The sequence below is a fragment of the Agrilus planipennis genome, unplaced genomic scaffold (assembly GCF_000699045.2).
Source record: "Agrilus planipennis isolate EAB-ADULT unplaced genomic scaffold, Apla_2.0 scaffold1, whole genome shotgun sequence".
In the NCBI taxonomy this organism is placed as follows: domain Eukaryota; kingdom Metazoa; phylum Arthropoda; class Insecta; order Coleoptera; family Buprestidae; genus Agrilus; species Agrilus planipennis.
Genome location: NW_020442466.1, coordinates 2,866,564 through 2,892,244, shown reverse-complemented (window position 1 = coordinate 2,892,244; position 25,681 = coordinate 2,866,564). Strand labels below are relative to the sequence as shown.

The 25,681-nt window shown below is 35.5% G+C and overlaps 1 protein-coding gene across 3 annotated transcripts in view; it reads left to right on the top strand.

The window, feature by feature from the left end:
- The window catches only part of LOC108733690, a 268,094-nt gene that overhangs the window by 131,740 nt on the left and 110,673 nt on the right, over positions 1 to 25,681 (top strand). The window contains exon 1 of one of the 3 annotated variants that reach the window (XM_018464977.2): positions 19,987 to 20,185. The exons of the other annotated variants lie outside the window; for them this stretch is intronic. The gene's annotated coding sequence lies outside the window, so the exon portion shown is untranslated. Of the gene's footprint in view, positions 1 to 19,986; positions 20,186 to 25,681 lie in introns of those variants that run through there. 3 annotated transcript variants of the gene reach the window in all.

Genomic DNA, 25,681 nt, shown 5'->3' with positions numbered 1-25,681 from the left:
GACTCATTCAACAGATCCATTCCCATCAAAATAATAATTTAAATAAACAAACTATTTGCTAATTAGTCATAACATTATACTAGTAATTATTATTAATGTATTATTAATTAATAATTATTCTGCATTATGATCCAGTTCAGAACATCAGATACAATTTTGATTTAAAGATTGTACCGAAACCGTAATAGAATTTGTAGCATTAGTTTGTAATAAGAAATTGGTCAGATGACTGGATTACGAGATAGGATACTCTACTATGATCAATTTCTGATCACATGGTTGGATCTACAGATAGAGTCCTGTGCGCTGATCAATTTCTGATCGGATGACCAGATCAAGGAATCCAGTACTGTACTCTGATCAGATTGGTTGGATCAAAGGACAGAGTACTGTTCTCTGATCAGATGGGTGAATCAACGGATAGAGTACTGTACTCTGATCAGATGGCCGTATTACGGAAAATCTGATCCGCATCTGATCATAATTCGGGTTCTCTGAAGTAATTTCCAGTTGAGTTTATTTAATTTCGTCTTGCATGTTACTTTTGCGAGGTGATGCACTTTCTGAAAATCAGCAGTCGACTTCCTGCTCTGTTAAAACTCTATTAATAATTCCGTTCTCGGGCTGCCATGTACGGCACAACCGACCGTTTGCAAAAGGTAACTGCGGACAAGACTGCGCGTTATACATTGCGGCAACGCCACACAGAGACGGCCTTTGTAACAGAAGCTACGGCTTGTTAGATCGTGACGTTGCAAATTAAGAAGTGCCTACAGGACGACGACGACGCCATAACTCTACAATGCGCTCATGTAATGCTCACTCGTAACGTCGTTCTGTTTTCAAAGAACTACGACATTGGCGCTGAGATGTTGCGAAAGAAACGGAACTTACAGAATGTATAAATAAAAGGCTTACCTTCTATTAGCTTCGTCACAGGTCTCTAGAAGGTGTATTGTGGAAAATGTTCTTGTGAAATCTAAAAAATTCAATGCTTCAGTTAAAAACTAATCGCGTTATTATTAGAAGTGAAACTTTCAGTGGAATACTGAAATAAATTGTCAACGAGGAGGCAAAAAATACATTGAAGTATAAAAACGGTGCCGTAAACTATAACAAATTTATAAAACAAATAAATAAAAGTGTTCAAAATCTCCAATTAAGTAATACAGATTTCGATTGTACTTGTTCCATTGGGTTTACGTTCAATATCAATACTCACTAGCGCTGTCCTTATATTATACTTCTATTTATAATAATAATTTCTATAATTTTTGAAATGTGTTCTACAGTGTAGTGGTCTCCAACGCTAGATATATTTATTTTTTCTAATAACTGACAGAATTTTGGGCCTAAGTTCGAAAAATGTTAAAAATGCATATAAATATGGCTAAAACGACTGTTTCGTTATTTTTACTTTTAATTATTTTGCGTAATTTTAAAAATGTTTAACTCGCCTATATATCTACAAGGATTAGTGTATTTAGAAGGTCCTATCTCAAACAGTAAATAATAAAATTTGATACCTTTTTGTTTAAAATAAGTTTTTACATCATTGTGTAAATCGTTAGTGTTTATAAGTGTTAGCTACTCAATTTATTCGATCTAGTAATGCTCAAACGATTTGTGAAGGCAAGGAATGTTTCAATTATCTTTTAGATGAAGGTACTTGATATGGTACTATACTTAGATATTGGAAATAAATTATGTAAATTAGGATGTGCTCATTTATATGTATATATACCTATATATGCATTTAATTAGCTTCCATGCAAAAGCTAATGTTGTTAGCGTAGCCGTTATACAAATTCGATATTTCGTTCTTATCGCCTATCGCCTGTGGTACTTAATTTCATTTCCAATTTAAATGATCTCTATCACATTATTATTAATAACAGTAGATATATGTATAGAGGGACAGACTTCATGAACTTTTCTTTTGTTTCGCCCTAGCAATAATAACTACAAGCGCTTTAAGACACTTTTTTGAAATTAGACAATGAAAAATTCGCATTAGGTAAGTTATTAAAATAGTACTACAACAAATCAGAACCTAATAAGTCTGTTTCAAATTCTTCATCCTTATAAAACAGTGGATAATCCTAAGACTAAGTGCCCTATCGTATTATGGTTGTATAACTACATAATACACTTGTAAAAGTTACCACTTTTTTCAGTTGAATCACGTATGTTCCAACATGTATTTTTATAAAGGACCATCGACATATGAAAATCTCCTTCTGCAAATCCAGCAATTTGTCTTCACTCATTTATTTAATTTTGTGTTGGTTGGTGCATGTTGGTTTGTTTTGCATGTTATTTTTGCGAAGTGATGCACTTTCTGGAAGTCAGCAGTCTACTTCCTGCTGGAGGTGTTTTACACTTATATAATTTTAACATGATGATGCTTGGTACATTTTACGTGCGACATACATAAAAGAGATAGAGGAAGCGCCAACGCCTTGGGAATATCTTTACGTATGAGTAAACCTTTTCCTTTTTTAGGTTCCTGCGGAGTACCCATCTCCTGTAACATGAGTTAAATAAGTGCCCGGTGTGTTTGTGAAACCGTTTTCTGTAGCAACATCGTCAACAGCAGCCTCCGCCACTCCATTCAATTCAGCGCAATTACGCGGGAATCCTATTAAGTGCCTTGCAGCGTTCAAGGCACGACGACCCGCACTAAACGCAGTGGCGTATTCCATTAACATGCTAAACCACGGTGGATTCATTATGCGACCCTAAGGCCACTGCATATAAACACTCTACACGTCGAGTCTACGACCACTACGACATCGCGTCAGCTGTAGCCTCGCTCTTTACTATAACAACTACAGCGTCCGGCAATAACTCTGGTCATTGGTCGAGCTGAAACAATTCCATCTTACTTTAGTGAAAATAGTCTTCTTAAACTAGGCATGTTACATGCTAAACATCGAAACCATGCAGCCCCTAGAAGGAATCATGGGGATGTGAGTGATATTATTACTTATTTTTCAAAATTGTCGTATCTATAACAGAAAATTGAATGTCTAAAATCGGGTGCATTTGAGGATATTACACTTGCTTTTCATCCCCGACGCAAATAGAGGGAGTGCTATTTCGAAATTCGTTTGGAATTTGTCAGGAACTAGATCGTATCAATTTGTGTGAGGATTTTGACCTTCGAAATTGATTTTTTTTAGGTCGGTTACTTTTTTAAATTATGACAAAATTTCACTTTTATGTTTGAGGTGCTACTGTGTACGGATGGACAGTTTACGTTGTCGAAAAGAATAATTTAGAAGCGGTTAAGATGTGTTACAGGAATATGTTAAATAATCCGTGGATAGAGAGGGATTGGAATGAGGAGGTATCAGAAAAAATAGGAGAACAGATGGCGCCAGGGACTAGATAAGAAATAGGCAAGATGGGTTGCTAGAACACCTTCTCATACATGGACGGCTAGACATATTGGAAGCAGAAGCAGGAGTTAAAAGAGGCAGATGTATAGTTAGTTTTGCAAATATTTAGAGATCTAGTTTTCAAAAAATACGAGGATTGGATCAAGATAGGATGGTGATGATACAATCAAGAGAGTCCTCTATATACCAAGTGCTGACTTCGATGCATCAAACTTTCCATCACCTTTTTTTTGAGTTACATTCAAGTTCATTTTCTCCGATCGCTAGGGGATCATTATGTCTGGGGGTCGGAAAATTCATTCGAAGATTTATGTTAAGTTGATGTTCGAGACGCCACTTAAATTGCTTCTAAACTACCACGTACTTTGAGGAGATGCAATTCTTGGTGAGCGAAACTTAGCCGAGAAATTACACGCTGCTTAATATGCATTTTAATCAGGACTCTTCGCGTTTGACGGAAATTGCGAAATGGTATGTTAAACACACGGCCGCATAAATTACACATCTCATCTTTTTATTTCGTACTAGTACCGTAACTTTTCTTTTCTTGGGAAATGAAAACAAATTGACGCTCGTACGAACGGGTTTCAGAAAACTTCATGGGTGTTATTACCGACGGGTTAAAATGGATTTCTAATTTTAATTGCGATTTAATGGTGAGTTACAGTTAGGCGCATTTCCATCCAATCACTATAACTAATGCACACTTTATTCCTGGAAAATATTCAGTTACCAAGTTGTTTTGGTCATTAATTTTGTTAGGTGGAATGTGGAATGGTGAAGGTAGAATTGGTCGTAAGAAAATTCTATTGGCTTTCATTTGAAGATGATTATTTTCCCATCCAAATTTAATAAATGGCTACTCTCTAACAAGTAATTTCCTACACGAAGAAGTTCTTAGTTACGATGCCTTTCCACAGAAATATGCTAGGTAGAAGAATTAATAAGTATGAGTCGCAGTATAATATCGTTAGACAAAAATTTTCAGTCTCTCTCCAGTCTCTCAGAGTCTTTCAGCGTCTCTCACAGTCTTTCACAGTTTCTCAGTTATTGCCTAGGTGTTTTTATGGATCTCTCACAGTCTCTGTATGAGAGACTTGAACGATAAAATTGTTAATTCAGAGATTCGAGTTTTTTACAGAGAGACTGAATGAATAAAACTGGAAAATTGAGAGACTCGAGTGTGTCGTAAAAAGACTAGGATCTCTGAAATATGTTGAACTTAGAAAATTTTAACCATGTCTATCGAGACACCACTTATTGAGAGATTTGAGTCTTTCGTTCAGAGACTGGAAACGAAATGGAATCTCTCTATGAGCGACTCGAGTCTCTCGTTCAGAGACGCTAAACAGTTTTTTTGACAGTCTCTCTCAGCGACACCAGAGAGACTACTCGATTAAAGACGGAGACTCGAGTCTCGCTTTGAGAGACTCTAAGAAACTAAACATTTTTATGTCGCGATATTCCGTAAAATTCTTACAGTGTAATGTACAAATAGGATTAATGATCAAAATCAATGACCAATCTAGACTAGCAATTACCAGTCATACCATTTGCTATGTTTGATGGAGAAGTAAAATCATTTATTTAATGTTACAGTAAACAAAGATAAAATAGGAGTTTTTTCTGCCTGTACAAAGTTTTGTGTGCGTTCGTTGTGTTCTTCAGACGTACGAGTTCTTGTCATCGAATACACTACTGATTATTTACCCATTCCGGCATGTAACTTGTTGAACGTAAGTCGGAATTCCTATAGCATGCAAAAGAGGTTTGTAGCCGCCTGGACGAGATCTAGTGCCACGTCCCGTCCAACCAGTGACATTCCAGTGGTGAAACTTATGTGACGGGATAGTTAAAATGTATATCGTATTAAGTTTCCTAAATGCTGCTGAGTAAATCCAATCAACGAATGCTATGCATCTGAGAGATAGGGATTACTGCTTGTATATGGATGACCGACGAAGGTATTCGCGACGGCCTTTGTTGGGAAGCAATTATGCGACGACTACGCTACTCTCGGGGATGGAATTCGAACCGCATCTTTGCCGTTGGTTAGGACGATACGATGCTGTTATACATATATAATGTTTCTTGATCCTTCCCAGTAATTGAGGGGAATTACACCTAACTAAGAATAGATTGCTGTGTCGAATGATGTCGTTGATTGATATTGCAACGTTCTAATCCAGTTAATGTTGTTTGGATTTGATAGAAAGTTAACGTTTATATTTGTAATTCCTAAATTTATTCACCAAGATATATTTTTTGAAGATTACCATGTTGACATTGGAGTACTTCCAGTTTGTACTTGATTGCTACAGAATTACTGGGCGAAATCATAACAGTTTTGTGCCGTCTGTTTAATAAGTGGGGGAGGGGGATAATCAGAGATACACTACAAGCAAAAACATGAGAAAATCAAGAGGGGGAGGCCTAGGTTAGATTCATCATCATCATAAGGTCGTCAGTCCTAAGGCTGGTTGGACAGGCACCTCCTGAGCTAATCTTCGCAGTTCCCAAAAAACTAGAACAACCTATATTCTTAACTATTTGCGAACAGTAATCCAATCTAGGTCTACCTGTACCCTTCCTAACTTCCGTTTCTGCCTCTAATATGTCTTTGACTAGACCTTCATTTCTGAGAAGGTCTCCTACTATCTACCTATCTCTCCTATTCCTTATTGACTTCCTTAGAGTCCTTTGTTCTCTTCCTCTTTCTAATGCCTCTTCATTTTTAACCTTCTTTATCCACGATATCATCATTATTCGCCTATAACACCACATTTGGAATACTTCTAAGCGCCCACTGTCCATGTTTCGCATCCGTACAGCGCCGTGCTCATACAAAGATTATCTGAAAAAAGGAAGAAGTGGGAAGTTGTAATCTATTGAATGTTAGGGAAAATATGTGATTATTACGTATATAGGCACTCATTTTTACAAAAATGTGGTCAATTTTTTTACTTGAGTGATTCTCGGAAAATTCTTGTTTTTAGGTTAACCTTATATTAATTTTAACAGTCCACGATTCTGAAGGACGGTTGAAATTCTTTTACCATGAAAAATAACTTGATTTAAGGACATTTTCCCGAAAATATTTACTTAAATTGTAATTATTTATTAACGCTTTAAAATTTTAGTTGAGACACGTCATTAGTTTTGGTGGTTCTTACAATAAAAAAAAGCAATCCGTGCAGATTACATAAATAAACGTAACTTCCCGTAAAACTCCGTTGTTAATTACAAATAGATATTAATTTGTGGTAAATATTGCAGACAATTCGTGCAGTGAAAATCATTGGATAAATAAAGTGAAACTTTTTTGCTGTAATAGGCATATTTCGTAAGTTCACAAATTGTAGTCGTTTTATGAAATAATTTTTTAAGGATTACTTTTCAGTCTCACAATCTGTTCTCCTGCTTGCCAGAAATAATTCATTATGAACGTGTGAGTAAGTAAATTAATCAATTATACGTTCTAAAAATTTTTTTTAAAGATTTATGTTCTTTAAGAAATCGTGAAGTGAATATCGCGAACTCGACTCTATTACTGCTGTTTTCACTAAGAAATTTAATTAAGTAATTCTGTTGGTATTTTCATCGCGTCTCCTTGAGTGTTTCCCCCTTCAATCTTTCTTTTTGTGAAAGTCTTGTCAATTTGCATTAAGTGTTACAAATTCTTCTTCGTCGTCGCCTTTGTGCCCCGTTTTTGCTTCGATTGTCAGAGAAGAAAGCAGAACTTAATTAAGACAATGACTGTGCTTTAATGCAATAATTGCGTGGAGCAGATGAAGCAACGCTTTTCGAGCGCGCCTGTACAACACTTGGACGCGTTACCGCCGTCTCTCGTCGTGTTAAGTGCGATAGACGATCGAATTAAACGATCTTATTGATACACAAAACAAAGTACACCCGGTTTTCTTTCAAATAATTAGCTTCTTTGTTATCTTGTAATCGCTACAGTGAAGTTCGAGTATCAGTAAGGAGCTAAGACAATAATTGAATTAAAGTTTCTTAGGAGATAATGTTTATAAATTTAACTTGAAACCATTTACGTAGATGATAAAGCCGAGGAATCAGAAGATTGAATACGTTTTTCATTTGAGCGTGCTTTTTGCTAATGTAGATTTGTATGTGCATTTCCCTAATGGTATTTTTCTAACCAACAATGTTTGTTTATTAGTCGTCAAATTAGAATTTATTAAAAATTCTGCAGCTTGAAGACAGATATTAAACTCAAAATTTTAAAAACTGCAAGCTACAGTAAATACAACTCTCCGTATATTGTGCAATTGAGGCTTTGATGAAGGAGGAGTCACTGGAGATACACTGGACGAATATGTGACATACCTAACTACATACATATTAAAAAAAAAACTTTTGGGTGTTTCATTCCTACCAGCCACTAAAGCTGGTGGGCGGGCAGTCCATCCGGTCTACACCGGAAGGTAGGGTGGAAGGCCCTCTTCAGCCTCCTTTAGGAATCGTGGCATCGTCCCAGCATTTGTCCAAGTGATCCAAGGAAACCACAGAAAAACTTGGAACAAGGCAGACGGACCCGGAATCGAACCGGCGTCCTCCCGAATACTAAGTAATGGACTAAACTTCTAGGTCATGCCACTCTTAAGTCTTGTTTACTCCTGTTTTTGCTTTTATTATTCCTCTAACCAATAGTCCTTCATGTCTCAGAGGACACCTTACTTACTTCTCCTTTTCTTATTAGTTTATCCGTAGCGCCCTCTGGTCTCCTACTATTTCCAATATATTCTTTTTTAATCATCCGCCTATAACACCACACCTCAACTGACATCGTTTTCGAATTATGAAATTAACCCTTCGCCGACACAGAAGTGATTTCTTTTTGACATGACCCTGCGCTATAGATGGACATGGACACGAAATAGATTTGAAAGGCGTAACAACGTTGTGGTCGTCTTACGTCTTATGTGTGAACGAATTGTTGTGTCAGTGAGGTAGAGATGTCCCCGTAGTGTTAATAATTCGTAGAATCAAAATTGGTATTGGTGTGCAAAACCAGCGATAGCCACTTTCTGCAGTTTACCACCGGCATTCTCAGTCCGTTACGTAGCCGTCACGTTTCGTAAACGAATTATCCTGGGGACAGTGTTGCCCCGCGTAACCATGGATACAGACTAACTGGATTTTATCACAGGGCGAGGGCTGGGGACCCCCAGGGAGATTTAGATTCGGCATCGGTACGACTCTGTTTCATTTCGTTATCTGTTACTACTAATTTAGTCCGACAGTGTCGTCTGGTTTTGCGATTTTTCATTCGGAAACTTTCACGGTGGACTTTTTTTTCGTTGCAGAAGTGCATTCTAATTTCTCACTTTTTAATTAGAATTATCGATCGACAATTATCGGACAATTTCGACAACAATTGCGATAGCCAGGGTAGGACTATGATTTATTTTTATACGTTCGTCGTATGGATTTTGTGTTGTTCTTTTTTGTCGAAATAATTGCGGCCATCGGCTGTGTAATTGTGCGAATAATAATTCCGAGATAATGTCGGCTAGAACGACCATTTGATGGAAGTAAATCGCTGGTCTTCGCCCATTGCTTCTCTCTGCGGTCCATTAGTTCAAGACGTTAAATAACGTTTAGCATTTTCTCCGATTCGAATGAAACTTTGCAATCGTAATGCCATTTCGCTATGTGATTTCGTAATTGTCTCTCCGGCGGATTAGTGCTATGGAGAAATGAATCTTGTCTTCGTGCATTAATTACCATTCAATTAGTATTTACGAGTGAAATAATGTAGGATGGGAATTTAGGGCGCGTTAATTAAAAGCAAAACTGTGTAAGACACTTATCTGAGCAGTATCTGGAACACGACGACAATCAAACGCGTACAGCCACTTTGAAAACATTATTTTCTTATTAAAAGCTAAGCCACCGAACTCATTGTGGGGGTTTGTCCCTTTTTTTTATTATAAGTAGCAGCTAGGCTGCGTGTTCAACTAATGAATTACGTAAATAAACAATCAAGGAATTTTTTTTACGTTGTCGTTTCTTCATTTACGTATTCACTAATATTTTTGTAGTCCGGTCAATTTCGGATGGCAAACTGTACAGCGAGTACACGGTAAACGGTATTATAAAACACTTTACGTGTTTAAACTCTTGTAGACACTTTTAACACATTTAGAAGTGTTTGAAGTAATTAATGCACTTAAAGTGTTTATTTAGAATGCACGTTATGTACGTTAATATAAAACATTCCATATGCATTTATGAATTATAATAATTTTATTTTATTGATAAACATTTGAGTTTAAATATAAACGAAATAAATACGAGGGTGGATTGATAAGTTTCCGGCCTAACCAAGAGATGACGCCACTAGGCCTACCTTGAGGTGACATTCTATAGTACCATCCTTGGATAGCTTGTAGCTATAGTTTCAGCCCGATCTCCTTGCTAGTGTAGGTTTGACAGCACGCTGAACAAGACGCCTCTGTGGTTTTCGTAAAAATGGAAAAGCAGGAAAATCGTGCTGTCATCAAATACTTTTATTTGAAGGGGTTAACGCCGAAGGAAATTAAAAAAGAGATGGACTCAACACTGGGGACATCCTCCCCGTCATATTCAACCGTTAAGCAGTGGGTTTCCGAGTTTAAAAAGGGTCGTGTGAGCACCTCTGATGGGCCTCGCTCAGGACGCCCCGTTGAGGTCACAACTCCAGATATGATCGAAAAAATTCATCAAATAGTGCTGGGAGACCGCAGATTGAAAGTGCGTGAGATAGCTGAGACCTGTAAGATGTCATATGAACGTGTGCAACATATTTTGCACCAACATTTGCATATGGAAAAGCTCTGTGCAAGATGGGTGCCGCGTTTGCTAACAGTCGACCAAAAATTGATTCGAAAAAACATTTCTACCGCAAATTTGTCATTGTATAAGCGTAATCCAAGCGAATTTTTGCGTCGATTCGTAACCGTTGACGAAACGTGGGTCCACCACTACACTCCTGAAACCAAAGAACAGTCTAAACAGTGGATTGGACCAGGGGAACCAACTCCAAAGAAGGCAAAAACAATTTTTTCGGCGAACAAGGTTATGGCTACTGTTTTTTGGGATGCAAGAGGTATTATATACATTGATTACCTTGCAAAGGGTAATACTATCACTGGTCAATACTACGCAGACTTATTGCAACGTTTGAGCCACGAGGTGAAAATTAAACGACCTCATCTGGCGAAGAAAAAAATCTTGTTTCATCACGATAACGCACCAGCGCACACGTCAATCGTTGCGACGGCTAAAATCAACGATCTAAAGTTTGAATTGATGCCGCACCCTCCTTACTCTCCAGACCTAGCCCCGAGTGACTATTTTCTGTTCCCTAATCTCAAAAAATGGCTTGGCGGTAAGAGATTTGCGGACAATGAAGAAGTAATCGAAGCTGTAAATGGTTATTTTGAGGAGCTTGACGAATCAGTCTATAGAGATGGCATTAATAGACTGGAACACCGCTATGAGAAATGTATCAGCCTTGGAGGAGATTATGTTGAGAAATAAAAAAAAAAAATTTTTAAAAACCTTGTTTTTCTTGGTCAGGCCGGAAACTTATCAATCCACCCTCGTAAATGTAACTAACAGAAATATACTTATCTTACTCATTTATCTTTCTTAATAAATAATTCGCGAATAAATACTTCAACAGGACTTTTGGATGGTACCCATAACCTCAAAATGATATACTGTAGAATATTTTTATACGCTTTTGGGTAAACAAGATCCCATGCGGAATATATTCCTAACAATCCGATGATCACCTTCGATGCTGATGCATCAGGCATTTTATTTCTTTTCGTATCTGCAACAATAAAGGCTGTTGCAATACTTTATAGAGAATTATTATACATACTTTCTGTACAATAAATACTAGTGTTGTATTTTTATTCATCTTCTTTGGTTTTAATCGATCATATAATTTGAGCAGTAAACCACGTTTCGATTCTTCCGTTGCAGCATCACTATTATCATCATCATAAGGTCATCAGTCTTAAGACTGGTTGGACACGTACCTCCACACTTTCCTATCCTGAGCTAAACTTCGCATTTCCCTAAAACTAGAACAGCCCACATCCTTAACTATTTGCGAAGAGTAATCTAATCACTATTATAAATTAGTTTTAATTTTTCGAACATTGAATTGCTGTTCTTATGGAAAATTTCCAAGAATTTCTTTTTTATTAATTGAAATTCGTAGACGATCTGTAAAATTTATTGTTTAAATATAATTATTCATGCAATGATTTCACACAATTTTTGAATTTTTTATAATTTTTGAAAATTATAACTTACTTTTACGTTATAATCAAGCAGTTGAAGGTATTTTTTTACAATTTCTCCAATATCGGTTGCTTTTTTTCAATCCATTGTCGTCGATATTTCAGTTTCTCGTAATGAGAATCGTACGTGTTCAGTGTCCGAAGAATTAGTAGCTTTTTCCAACTCTTTCAATGCAGTATCAATATCAACTTGCGTTATTTGACATCAAAAATAACTAATGCACATAAAATGAATGGTTATTAAGTGTGTACCTTTTTTTAAGTGCATTTCTTTTAAATGCATTTCTTTTCTTTCTACACATATATTAGGTGCATTACTGATATTATGCATATAAATGTGTGTAGAAATTAGACACTTAAAATTTCTTCTGAATTACTTTTAAACACTAAAACTCAGTTACACACGTTGAATGTGTTTGATGTTTTATTTTAATTCATCTAATAACACACTTGGATTTACAGTGTATTTGTGTGCTCAGTTGTACGTTTTGTAAGTGGTAGATTATTTATTATACATTACAAACTGTATTTAAAATTGTGTTGAATAACTGAAGCAGGCTGAGCTTTCCCAATAAGATCAAATTAATTGAATAATAATTTAATGGAATTAATACAAAGTATTAAAAAAATCTAATCCTAGCATCATTCAAATAAGGTCAAACAGCTTTCATTATAAGTATATTTTCAAGTATGTCGTCGCATATACCTATACTTGAATATAATTTTTTCCCTGAGCAAGTGAAATTAGTGTCTTAAGAAACAAGTTTTTAGCAGGGAAACTACTCACGTAAGATTAAACTTAATTCGCCTAGTGCACTAATGGAGTAAGTTTCCTTGTTAACTTAATCTTCTGGATAAGTTTCTAAAAAAGTTATCGGTACCCCGAGGGAATGCCCACTTTGTGGCCGTTAACTTGAAGAATTGGTTTCGATTTTGTTGAAATGTTTGCCATTAACCCGCGTCGTTACAGGGAAAGGCTTTTGTTCTACGGGTTTTTCATTATTTTCTAGGGACAAATTTAAAGAGCGATTTAACTCGAGAATTCTCATGAACAATTTAATTAACAACAGTGATGATGCTCAAATACCTGCTCTATGGAGTTGTATTGAATTAATGCGCAACAAAAAAGCCATAGTAAGTCGTTTTTAAACCAAATTGTTTGCTCTTTTGAGAATTATTTACCCTATTGTTCTATTGTTTAGAACAAAGAAGTTGCACGGTAGTAATTTTTAATAAACTGTATTAAGAAGTTTTTGTTGTTATTGGGATAAGTAGAAATAATAATTTACGGTTCTCCAATGTCAAATTGAGTTACGATTATTTGCACTTCAATCTTGCGATAATGGTCAGGAGCAATGGGTAATAAAAGTCATTTCGTATTTCTTGATATCACACATTTCAAAAAAAAAAACGATCTCAGAACTCAAGAAATGCACTGAATTCAGGTCTACAGTGCCGTCGTCGGTAGATTTTAAGATATTTTAACTCCAATAAAAACCAACTTTATTTTAGGACAATTCTGGAATCGGATTTGAACTCACCTATGAAATATGCATCGAATATGATTACTTTTTGTCTTCCATTTTTCGACTGATCTCTCCTTTTCGAGGGCACTATGAAGAGCTAAAAAAAATCAGAAAAGAAAGTAATCATCTTGGATGTATTCTTCGATGGGGCACTCAAATCTGGTCTCAGAGAATCTGTATCACTTGAAACTTGAGATTTCGCACCGGATAATCGGGAACCCGGCATTAGCTGTTCCGGATCCGGTGGCTACCGGGTACAAACCGGATCCATTTCTACTGGAATCTTCATGGAATCCCGACAAGTCAAAGTGGTATCATCAATTATTAACTTAAAATTCGTATATATCAAAATCTTAATGTGCTAGGCGCTGTGGCAAATCAAAAGTTGAAGATTAGTCGGAAATAACAACCCTTCTGGCTATTTTATCCTTTAAGATTACTAGTAATACTCACAAAAGGGCTACAGTGCTTAATTTCCATGTCCACGTTGGTCTGTGTAACAATTATATTGTACGGTATCCTCGGAACAGGAAGTTAGTCGTGCAATTAGCTAGCTATAACGTAAAACGGCAACCTTCCTTTACCCGTTATTGTAACGCTCCTATGCTATTTTATTACATCCATGACGACGTTCTGCACTACCTCTAACCAGTTAGTAACCCACATAGAAGAGATTTCCCCCTTGGTCTCCCGTGTGCGCGGTGCTACTTAAAATTGTGCGTGCGTATATCCGTTACACGTATACCGTGGATTTGAAAACGCTCCAACGAACAAGCTCGGCTAATTTGGTTTCAGCACATGTCAGAACGTACCGTTTTCGCCCGTCCCGTACGTGCTTCAACTGTTTATTAAGGATAACAGCGAGAAAGAAGAATCTGCCGCAGTTATACGTAGGTACCGTACGTACACACGCTATTTCTAAAGGTATGTTAGGATTGTAGCTCAATGGTTGGTTGGCTTGTTTGTTTGTTGATAAATTTGCCGCGTACAATCGTGCGCAAACTGTTTGAACCCTTAACTAATATCTCGACTTGGCTCCGGGCCAACGCAAAAAAAAACTAATTTTGTTTGGTACCAATGAATCTGCAGTTGTAGTACGTAACGTAACATCTGCTTCGTTTATGAACAGGGCGGCCTAGGTAACGAAAATTACTAGATTAATGTCGGCAATTACGAAATTTGTGCTTCCTTTAGTTTGTTAGTACATAATTTCGCTTAATGGTGCAAACAGGTATACCTACCAGAAGGGTAAGTTAATAAGGACATCATGAACCACTAAATCGTGTTCTAACGTTGACACGTTGAAAAATTATTTTAATTTCAGTGAGAATTTGATAGGTTTCGATTCGTGCTTTCTCAGTGTGTATTAACAATTGACCTAGCTAGTATGTCTGTTGAAATTCGGAGTGGGTTATCCTGTTATCTACTGTTAGGAGATATGCCCCTTCGCTTTATTAGGATGCACCGTAGCATATTTCCAAATTCAATCATATTTGTCTGCGGAGCTCATTTCTACATCTATCATCGAGCGAGAACTAGACAAAAGTGTACATTACCATTTACAAAATTATTTAAACTGTCTCGTTAAAATTTTAGAATATGCATTATTTAAAAGCATATTTAGCCAAAAATAATAACAAGTGAATTAACTTAACGCTCTACACACCTATAAAACTTTTGCTTTGTTTTCCATTGTTAATGTATATACATTTTTGTTTTAAGAAATTGCTAAACATTTTCGTCTAGTACTGTACAGTTCTAGCCGATCTTCTAAGACCGCCCATCGAGAGCTCTGCTCGTTCAAGCTTGTTCCAACTATTTCTGTCTTGCTCACGCCTAGTGTGTATTCTTTCTATCTTCGCGCAGATTTCTTCAAGGTCACAACTCTAACAAATTGAAATGGACTGTATTTATATGCTTTATGCTAGGGTTACGTTAGAGATACACTGAGAGAAATGAAATAGGTGATTTTACTATGCCATGTTAATTTTTTGTTTGACATTTAATAGTTGAATCCATCCAATTAACTCAACATTAGCCGTCAAATGGGGAATTAACACGGCATATAGTAAATCCAACTAGCTTCATTTTTGAAATAAGTGATACTAGAGTTGATGGAGTAGGTTAAAGAGCGCTTTAAAATCAAATTTATGATTATACTAGGAAATTTTATAAGAAACTGAAACTCACTGGGTTACAAAAACTTAACACCCATCTGTTAATTATTCAATTTGTCTTGATTCTTTCGGTGTTGAAACTCATAAATCGTTGTGATTTCTGTACATAACTTTTAAACAATTCAATATTCAGTTGTTTTTTGGCCTGATGCCAGATCCAATACTTTTTCCGTAATCTTCTTTAAGGTTTTACGACGACGACGACTACGTCGAGCGTCGCTAGTGCAGCGGCGTCGTCGTGATTCGTGTGTGCATGTGTACCAATCTATTTGTATGTTAACAGACGCGGACTCTTCTCTCTCTTTAACGTTGGTGATTCACCGGCGAATCGAAATTGTGCTGAACACGGTCAGTTACCTCCGTACAAAGGCGCAAAGGCGTGTTAGGGTGCTAAGCCTTACAAACAAGTGAAAGACCCGCCGAATCAAAGCCGTAGCTAAGTTGGCTTGATTGATGGTTTTTTACAATAAGCGAACGAAATGGGGAGGAGGACGATACACGGGGAGTAGAGGTCGCTTGTAACGGAACACTGCTCAAAGGGAAAAAAGAAACATCCCCTCTGGGCAGTGAAAAATTACGAAAAGGTCCAAACACAATCTACTGAATACCTACTGATTTTCGTTTTATTTATGGGCTTTGCCAACATGAGCAAGTCCATGACATTGTAATGTTCGTCGGTTTAACAAAATTAACTTCTAAGACTGATTACGACAAAAGCTATTTATTTACAGTAATTATTAAAGAACTTAAAAACACTTATTACTAAACTTACGTTATGAATTATTCTATTTATTTACACTAGTGTTGATGTATCACTATTCACTGCGCTATTTATTTCACTGCTATCACTGTCAATTTATTTCTGGATTCACTTCTGCAACGGACAATTTATTTCTCTTCCTCTCGGCGATCGTTTCTTCCTTTTTCTCTTTTGTTTACTTTACTTTCGGGCACCTTCTGGAACCATCCGAATAGTTAATTTTTTTCTTTGAACTGTTTTCCCATAACGCAGGTACGACACACACATTTACAAATACGGCGCACATGAAGAAAGGCGCCCACGGCTAGTCGGCGAATCGATAAGCCGTTCATGCACACTTGTGTCCGATCGTACACAAGCACACTCGTGCTCACTACAATATAAATGAAATAAAAAATTAGCTGTAGTTTTAAAATTAGGTCAATAATCATTACTTTGGAGAGAGAGAGAGAGGGAGAGAATACTAAAATGTGAAATACAATTGAATCTGGTTTATTGGTGTAAATTATAGTATTGGTATTGTTATAATTAATATTGGTACAAAAGTCGATCTAATTATCCGATACACAATAAATCGACACACAATCATCCAATATAAAATTCAATTACAGTTAATGTTTTCTGATGGTGTAATTCATCATGAATTTTTTGTATGCATTATTTACTTCGATTAAATAATTAATTGGTAAACTGGCCTTGCGTAGACTTCAAAAACTGTTTGTTTTAATCAAATTACACTTATATAGATATCTGTGCATACATGAATGTATTTTTGGATTTGCATTATTTAATGGTTTTCAATCTGCTTATGTCTTTTTTTAAGTCGATTTCGTTTCGGTTTTTGTTTTTTTTTTTCATATAAGACAAATATATAGCTTCTATCTGCAACTTTGTCGATAGAGAAGTCCGTAGCATATTGAGATCAGATTAGAGGTAACCAAATTTGTATGAGATCATCTCAAGAGTCCTCTCTTTCAAACCAATATAGTGAAAAAACGCTCTTACTGCGCGGGTCTTACGATTTGTAAACGACAAAGTTTCAAGTTGGTTTTTCCTTCCTTATGCCTTCAAATAAAATTCGTAAAAAAAAGACAGTACAACAACTTTGATTTTCATACACTATAATTCAAATAAAATTGAATAAAAAAAATATTTTCAAGCGGGTGGAGGTGGGGTATCGAAAGAGGGTGGTCACTTAAACAAAACCCGATAACCTAACCTAACCTAATCTGCCCTATTGAATATTTATATTAGTTTTACCTTTGAATTTTGTTTAAGAATGACTATATAAATATTTACATGCCTAGAAATGTATAAAAATTGGCATATTTATTAACTTTGAATCCCCATAACTTTTTATGGGGGTGAGACCTCCACTTTTTATGGTACAGTGGTGGGGGAGACCTCCTCTTTCGATCCCCCCAAGGGGGTGGGGCCATCATCTAGACCTTTAAATTTTATTGAAAATATAAATGGTTTACTGATTTTCCACAAATAATAATGTACCTATTTACTACATCCTCATTGATTTCTAAATTTCTTTCAACAAGTAGATACATATATTCAATTATTTTTCAGGTATCTGTTACTGAATTGTAAAAAAGAGAATTTTCTCTAACAATTTTATTTTACAATTTCCGCTTTAGTTGTCACTTTTTCCCTTGAATGTACGTATATAGGTTGGTCTGTGTGGGCGTTTTAAAGCACCTGCTTCGTCCAACAAGTTCCGAACCTATATTCGTAAAACTGTACTTTGCTTTTGTTAAACCAGCACCTTCATTATCCGGTTAAACTAACATCGATGCGACGTCGTGGAATAATAGCCGAAAGTGCCCATTAGACTGACTATACGACAGACAAAATTAGATTCTGCGGAGACATTCACAGCCACAGTTTGCTCCTCGCCATACCAAAAAACCACCGACCGCGTTTGGGTTCAAGCACAAGTTATTTATTACTTATGCGGTTTATACAATTTAAAAGACTAGTAATCCACAACGAATGAATTGAATTTCCTTCTAGGAATCCGTTTTGTAAGAAGGTAAAATAGCTGTGTGTTTCTAATGTACAGCCAATTTTTTGATAACGAATACATACAGAGTGTTTCTGAAATAAGGAGGAAACTTGCAGGAGCTGATAAATGGCTCACTACAAAACAAGAAAATTATGTAAATGTTTAGTGGTTCGAAATTCCACTGTTTTCTCGAGAAATACGTACTGGATAATATCAGCGATAAGTAAAGTTGTTACTTAATTAATTGTTATTGCATTGGGCGTCAAAAATTACTACATGCAGTAGTAAGTTGGTGATATTTACTTTATTAGTCGTTCCGCAACCGTCACTGTTTACATTTTTCATTGATGTAGTTGCTTAGTTATCGCAATTTCTCCATACGTTGCTAAGGGGCCATCCATAAATTACGTCGCACGAATTTCATAATTTTTTGACCCCTCCCCCGTTCTTGTCACAGCTGGTCACATTTGTGAGACCCTCTTCCTAGTGTGACGTCACATATTTTGCAATTTTTACATCTAGAAATTCTTGAATTAAAACAACTGTTCCGAAATTAGTTTTATTTCTGTTTTTAATGAAATTAACATTTAAGATATTAACAAAAAAAAAACGATTACTTATATTAATTAATCTTATGTTTATTCAGATAGAGTTGCAAATGTTTTTAAGTTTTTTGTTAATATTGTTAATAATAAGTTGGTGTTTTAACACGTAGATTTTGAAAATTTTGAAATGTGACGTCACGAAATTTAGGACCCCTCCCATTCCCTTGTCACACAATGTCACACTTCTTGGACCCCTTTCCTCCCCCTTAACGTGTGACGTAATTTATGGATGGCCCCTAATTCGCGCCCAGGGACGGCTTCGGATAGCAACTTCATCTGGTTTTCTTATAAATATTTTTGTCCCTTAACCACGCTGCATATTCCCTATTGCATATACTTAACATTCTCCAAAGTTTGCTACTTATTTCAGAAACATTCTGTATATCCATCACAAAGCAGAATTAGTAGTACCTATATTATGTACTAATAAGGGAAGAAACTAGGGTTATTCCTCTCGGGTTTGAATTGTCACCCCAGTTAAAGAAGGCGGTAAACTCCCGGGTGAGGGGGTGCCGTACTTTCTTGTCGAGGCATATACACAATTTTTTTTACCCTACTTTACTCCGAAAGTAGTCTCAGGTAAGAAATCGTAGAAAAATATTTAGCATTTACGCTGGGAAATTACCACCCAAGCCAAAGATAAGAGTGATAAGCACGCGGATGGTGGTAAAGTCCTTTCCTTATATAAAGTAAATACGATTTCTTACACGGGAGGGAATACTGAGTGTTTACCCCTGAAATCGGGGGAAAACAAAAAAAATTTTTACAGGAGTTTTATTATTATTCGTTTGAAAAAATTGAAGATTTAGATGGTAAAGCTTAAGTGGGATTTTTTTTTGATTTGCACTATATCTTCTCAGGTAATTTACACTATTAACTATTTTTCCATTTATCTTTTATTTTATTCTGTTCCTTGCGAATAATTTATCCCATTCATTATATCTAATTATTTTTTTTAATTACTTACCTAATTTTTTTTTTCATTTCTATTATGTTGAAAATGAAAAAGGACACTCGGTATATTGTAATTATAACATTCGTTTCATAAAATGTCACATTCAAATGTATTAATGACTGTCTTTTTCATACAGTCTTTTATTAAGTTCCCGATAATAATGGTCACAAAAAAAGTCTTGAAACAGATAAGATATTCAAATATCGAGAATAAAATTTTTGACGGTCATTCCGGAGTCGGCTAGTGTCAAGCACGGAACGCGTTGTCGTTTCTCGCAGTATTATTACGGTTAACCGAGTTCTTTGTTTAAATTCGCGTTTCGGACGTTACTTGTTAATATAAACATTGATTGGACTGTTTACCACCCTTAACAAAAGTTGCGAAGATCATAACTACCTACATGTAACTACAAACTATTGGGTAAGTGTTTTTTTATGAGTTTTATTGATATGAAACGACTGTTTATAGCGTTCTTTTTATTATTATTTGATGAAATATCTTTTTTATTGTAACAAGAGGTAAGAGGATAGTAAAGTATATGACTTTGTACTTCTTCCCTAATAGGTATAAACTAACAGAACTAAATCTAGTAAATTAAGGGGTAAACAACCTTTTATTATACATACGTAAACGAAGAAAGAAAAATATTCTCAGCCCTTAATTTGCTAGATTTAGTCCAGTAAAGTATATAATGTGTGATAATGAATAACCGTAGGTATTCAGCGAAAAAACAAACAAACACAGAAAATAGAATTTTGCAAATCTTGAAGGGTTGAAATGACAATAATTATATATAGGTATCGAAAGCTGTCGGATAGTTTTTTCCAAGCTTTGGTTTGAACATTATATGCACTTAATTAGCCATATTAAAAGTTCACATTTTCTTGATTTAACCAACAACCCAAAAGGGGTTTAAAAGATTTTTATTTTTAAAAATAATCGCCAACGTCCAAGATGTCGGACTTTCTGAAGTTGTTTAAGACGAAACGTTGGCGGTTGTTTTTAAAAAATAAAAAGCTAACCCCCCTTTGACTTGGATTCACACACTGAGCATATAATAGGGGTAGATTCGAGAACAGCCAAATTTCCACACTGCCTTTTGTGAATGAAGCAAGGTAAAGGATAAAAGGTTTGCGGTTTTTTATTTATTAGTGATATTTTGACGTATTTTTACCTTGAAATGGTGAAATGTTTTCGGAAACAAAATGGTTGTATTAAGTGCAACCGATAAAATCTATACCGTAGAATATTATAAAATATCATAATAATTAACGGGTTTAATTAGCCTATGAAATGTAAGTAATCTAGTAATTCCTGAAGGTGGAGTCGAAATGTGCTTTAAACTTTTAAACTTTTTAGGTGGAACTTCGGGATTTTAGTGTTTTATTTAATTATGTTATATATGCTTTATTTAACTTCTGTGGTTATCTACTATCTACATTTACGTCGATTCTCCTTCCCCATCATTCATGACACTTATAATACCACTCCAAAAAAAAAATACAAAAAAAGCGTACTGTGCTTATTAACTCTCCCCCTTCTAAGTCTATTAAAACAGTATCCTTTTTCCTTTTTTACTTGCAATTAATTCTAAACTTTTTGTTGTAGTTTTGTTTTCCTTTTTTGCGTAACTATTCTTATCTTCCTTTTCCTCTTTCCCTTCCCTTTTTTTTTAATATGGTCGCCTCTTATCATTCTAATTTATCAATTCTCAACATTTTTCCCTTGCATTATCTTTTGCTCCTTCTACTAAGAGACATCTCATTCTTTTTTCCAAATATTCTGCATTTTTTTCTCTTCTTTCGTCCAATACACTATACATTAATTTTCCATCATAAATTTTGTCATTAGCGCTATATCCTTTTCTTATCTCAAACATTCCCACAGAATTTATTTGACCCCTTGTCGTGTATTTCCACTTCTGTTACCCTTTAAGTTTTTCGCTCTTGTTATTTCGTAACTCCTTATCCTTACCATGCTCCCGATATCTATGCTTTCTCTTTTCCATTCCTGTAGTTGTTTCTAACTTATTTTTTCTTGGTATCTCACTACTCTTCTTCTTGTTTCCTTTACTATCCTACCACATTTTGTTTCCCTTCTTACTATATAAATCAGGATATTTTTTTCTAAGTTTAAAATCCATTTTATATGTTTCTTTCCTATATTTTCCACCTTTTTGTGTTCATCTTTGTATGATATAGGATAGCTATATTTTTTTAACTCTCTCAATTACGTGTCTTGTCCATCTTATTCCCCTTATTCCCTCCTCCCTTATATATTTTTCGAAATTCTTGCCATCGCCTTTAAAGTTTCAATACCCGTTGGCGATAACACTACGTCATCAGCATATGATAACATCCATATCTTTTTCTTTCCAACGACCAATTCTCCTTCATTCACCTTTATTGTATCTTCTATATAAATAGTCCAACAATTTCTGAAGATAGAGTCGAAAGGTATTTTATTAGATGCAATTTGGTTTTTATAGTGTTTTATTTGATTAAATTAAACGATTTGAAAGTCTATCAATCACTTTTAATTATTGAATAAAGGTCTGGTTGGTCACCAATTCTTCTGTTAGATATCTAAATACGTGTAGCTGTTTGCTTTTCGTTATTTTCTCCTGTTGATACCGATTAAGTTTGAGGCTTTAGTTATTGGTCTAAGAAAAAATCTTCCAAGTACCGTTACATTAATAGTAATAGCTGGTTGGTTAGTTTGATCTCGTACTTGGCCCAGTTGGTCTCAGTAGTCTAGTCTTGTCTGATGTTGTCGTTTAAATATGTTCATAAGTTGAACTGATGGAATGGTCATTGGTCTTCTTAAAGCCTCCCATAAATCATTCTCCGTTAAAACCCCAAATTAAAATTCTACCGACGCGTATGAACTGTCAGGTCGCAACAGAGGAAGAATAAGAAGCGTTTTTAGATGGTTCTATGGAATACTAAATGAACTCTGCCGAAAAAGCTGTACACCGGTACGTGCGCTCGTAAATACTGGAGGGTTATTAGGCTTACACATGTTACGAACGAAAATGTACACTACGGTCCATTTTAGTAAATCCAATAGGCGAAAAGTATTTAAATTATAACATTTCTTCAAACAATATGTTTATAAGTATCTATAGCACAAATTGTCAACCATGCTGTCAACTGTAGATTGCTGTTGCTCGTCGTATCATCAAACTAATGTATGATATTTTTTCCGAAAATGAAACAAAGACGGTTGTGTTGAAAGTTTGATATTTCAACAGCGAACATGGTTACTAAAAAGAAAACTCTGTATGAAAATATATAATAATTTGTAATAAGAACGAATGTGATGTTGAGAAATGTTTTGGATGCAGACTAGTTATGAGCAAAATTGGTGTTGTACTCTTGGTCTAGATCTTGCGAAAATGCAGGATTAAGACTGTCTTTATATTAGTTAGACCAAGACTAAAACCAAGACCAAACAAACTACCAAGACTAAAATCAAGACCAAAATGCAAAATCAAGACCAAATACGTTACTTTAACATATTTTTTCTTAGATCAAATTCTTAGTTTTTAATTTTTTTTTCGATATTTTCAATTTCTTTCAAGTACCTTGCACCATTTTGTTCGCTAAGAGGTCCAATTTATGCGTTGAAATAAGGGTCAATTTATGCATTGAAGGAAATTAAATGAACAACACTAAGACTTAACACGTAAGGGCAAGACCAAAACCGAGACTATATCGGCAAGACCAAGTCCAAAACCAAGACTAGAAGTATTTTAGCAAGATCAAGAGCAATAACGAATAAGCATGTTTGCTCATCCCTAACGCCGGCCGTGTTCCAATGTTAAGCAATGGATTTTTTTGTAAATTTCCGTTGGTTAGTTATATTGGAGTCTTTTATTTAGAGTTTCATAATACTGAGCTTACGAAGTATGTATTCGAGCATCGGAATGGATCCACGTTGTATACATGCGTTCTTGTGTACGTAAGTCCGTACATATGCAACAGTGTAAATGGCATTTAAGTAGTACGAATAATGGCGTTATTGAAACAGTGTAAGTGGTCGAAGAGAACAGACCCGAACATGTGTTCCCTTTGTGCGATAAAATACGACGGTAGCGCAAATATAACTTCCATTAAATGTTAATGATACAAGGGAATCTCCGACGGGTTTGTATATAACGAACGAGACGTTGCCCTTTTTCATTTGAACACTCCGTGTAAATTTCGACATGTGAGAGAGTGTGCCGCCTTGAAACTGTCGAACGGGTTAACTTTTTCCAGTCGTTCGTTCCTTCTTCATCCGTTAATATACAGCATGTCCCTTAAATAGCGAATAACAGCAACAACATCGTATGGGAAAACTCCAGACCATTCACAAAATATTGTCTTCTTTTTTTTTATTCAGTAAAAATCACAGGGTTTTAGAATTTTTCAATATGGTACTGTTGACCAACCATGCATTAATCGTCTTTGGATTATTTCGAATTCGGCTGAAACTGCTTCAGATTTTCTAATCATTGGGAGATTTTGCATACAAAAATTCTGTAAATAGTCCAAAACAAAAGAAAATAACAGACATTTTCAAAAATAGGACTATGAAGGGGCAGAAGAAGACCTTTTTGATTAGGTTAGTGGAAAATGAGATTTGTTTAGGAATGGAGAAGCGTGTCCAATCAGTCGTCGTCCTGTGAAGAGATTCGAAAATCCTGGAAGTTTTACTAAACTCAGCATTCAATCTCAAAAGATTATCCACTATTTACTGAACACCTTGTATATTCTCTACATGCCTACTGTAGAGAGAGAGTACGTAACTATGTAGCCATTGTGTATTGTGTGGCTTTGTTTAGATTTTGAGAAACCGGATTCTTGAAAATGTTGTTGTCACTGCTTCTGAATTACCGGTGTGTGTGACAATGCCACCGACCTGATCAGCTATATACTAAATTCACTCACTGCCGTCAAATCACTTCCATGAATTCGGTTTTCAATTCAGTCGAAAATTGCGGTTTGATGCTTCAATCACTCTGAGACGTTCGTGGCGTTAGCTTGGGCGTATTGTATTTGCCAATGCGTTATGACAAATACAAAGCATTATTTGAAAAAGCGGAACATTTAGTGTTACAGTAGTTTCAAGAATTTGAATATATTATACGAGCACTTACAATTGGGTACCTACTACGTTGGTCTTTGACGATTTGTCTCCATTCCTAATAAAGAAGAAGCTGGAAAACTTATACCAGAAAATAGATTTAATAACATCAAAATAAGAAAAATAAATACTTATTATGACTTATTCTTGAGAATGATCTCTGTTCTTGAAAGGATTATCGAGATATCGAAATAAATTTGGTGTAACAGCATTGTATTTAATTTTTAATTTCCATATCGGACAAGAAAAAATTACGAATTGTATCGTATTAAACAAAGCAGTGTATTTCATTCCACAGGGGCATTCGTCGTGTCAATTTATATTGCACAGCGCCATTTCTATTACTTCTTGCCATCTATCTACATAACGTTCATACCTATTCTGCTAGGAACTTAAAGTTAATATTAAATACTAAAATGTATCAATCCCAACCAATGCTTCAATTAATACAGTAAAAATAGGTAGGTCCTCTCAAAAATCACGTATTTTGATAGTGAATGAGAAAACACATTTCTTGGAATTTAGCACCAAGGAAAGTCTTAGTAGTATAAGTAGTGCAGTTTTTAGTCTTAATTTCTGGCTTTTTGATATCTTTTTTATTTATATAATGCATATAAATAATAATTTTTTGAAAAACGGAAATTAGATCAGTTTCCGTATTTTATGTCGTTTCTTAACATTATTACAAGAGCAGTTGCCAAGTTTGTCGCAATTTTTCCGTTTTTCTGCCGCGTTCCATGACAAACGTCGGGGTCACTTGGAAAATTGCCGGTCAGTGCAATAGGG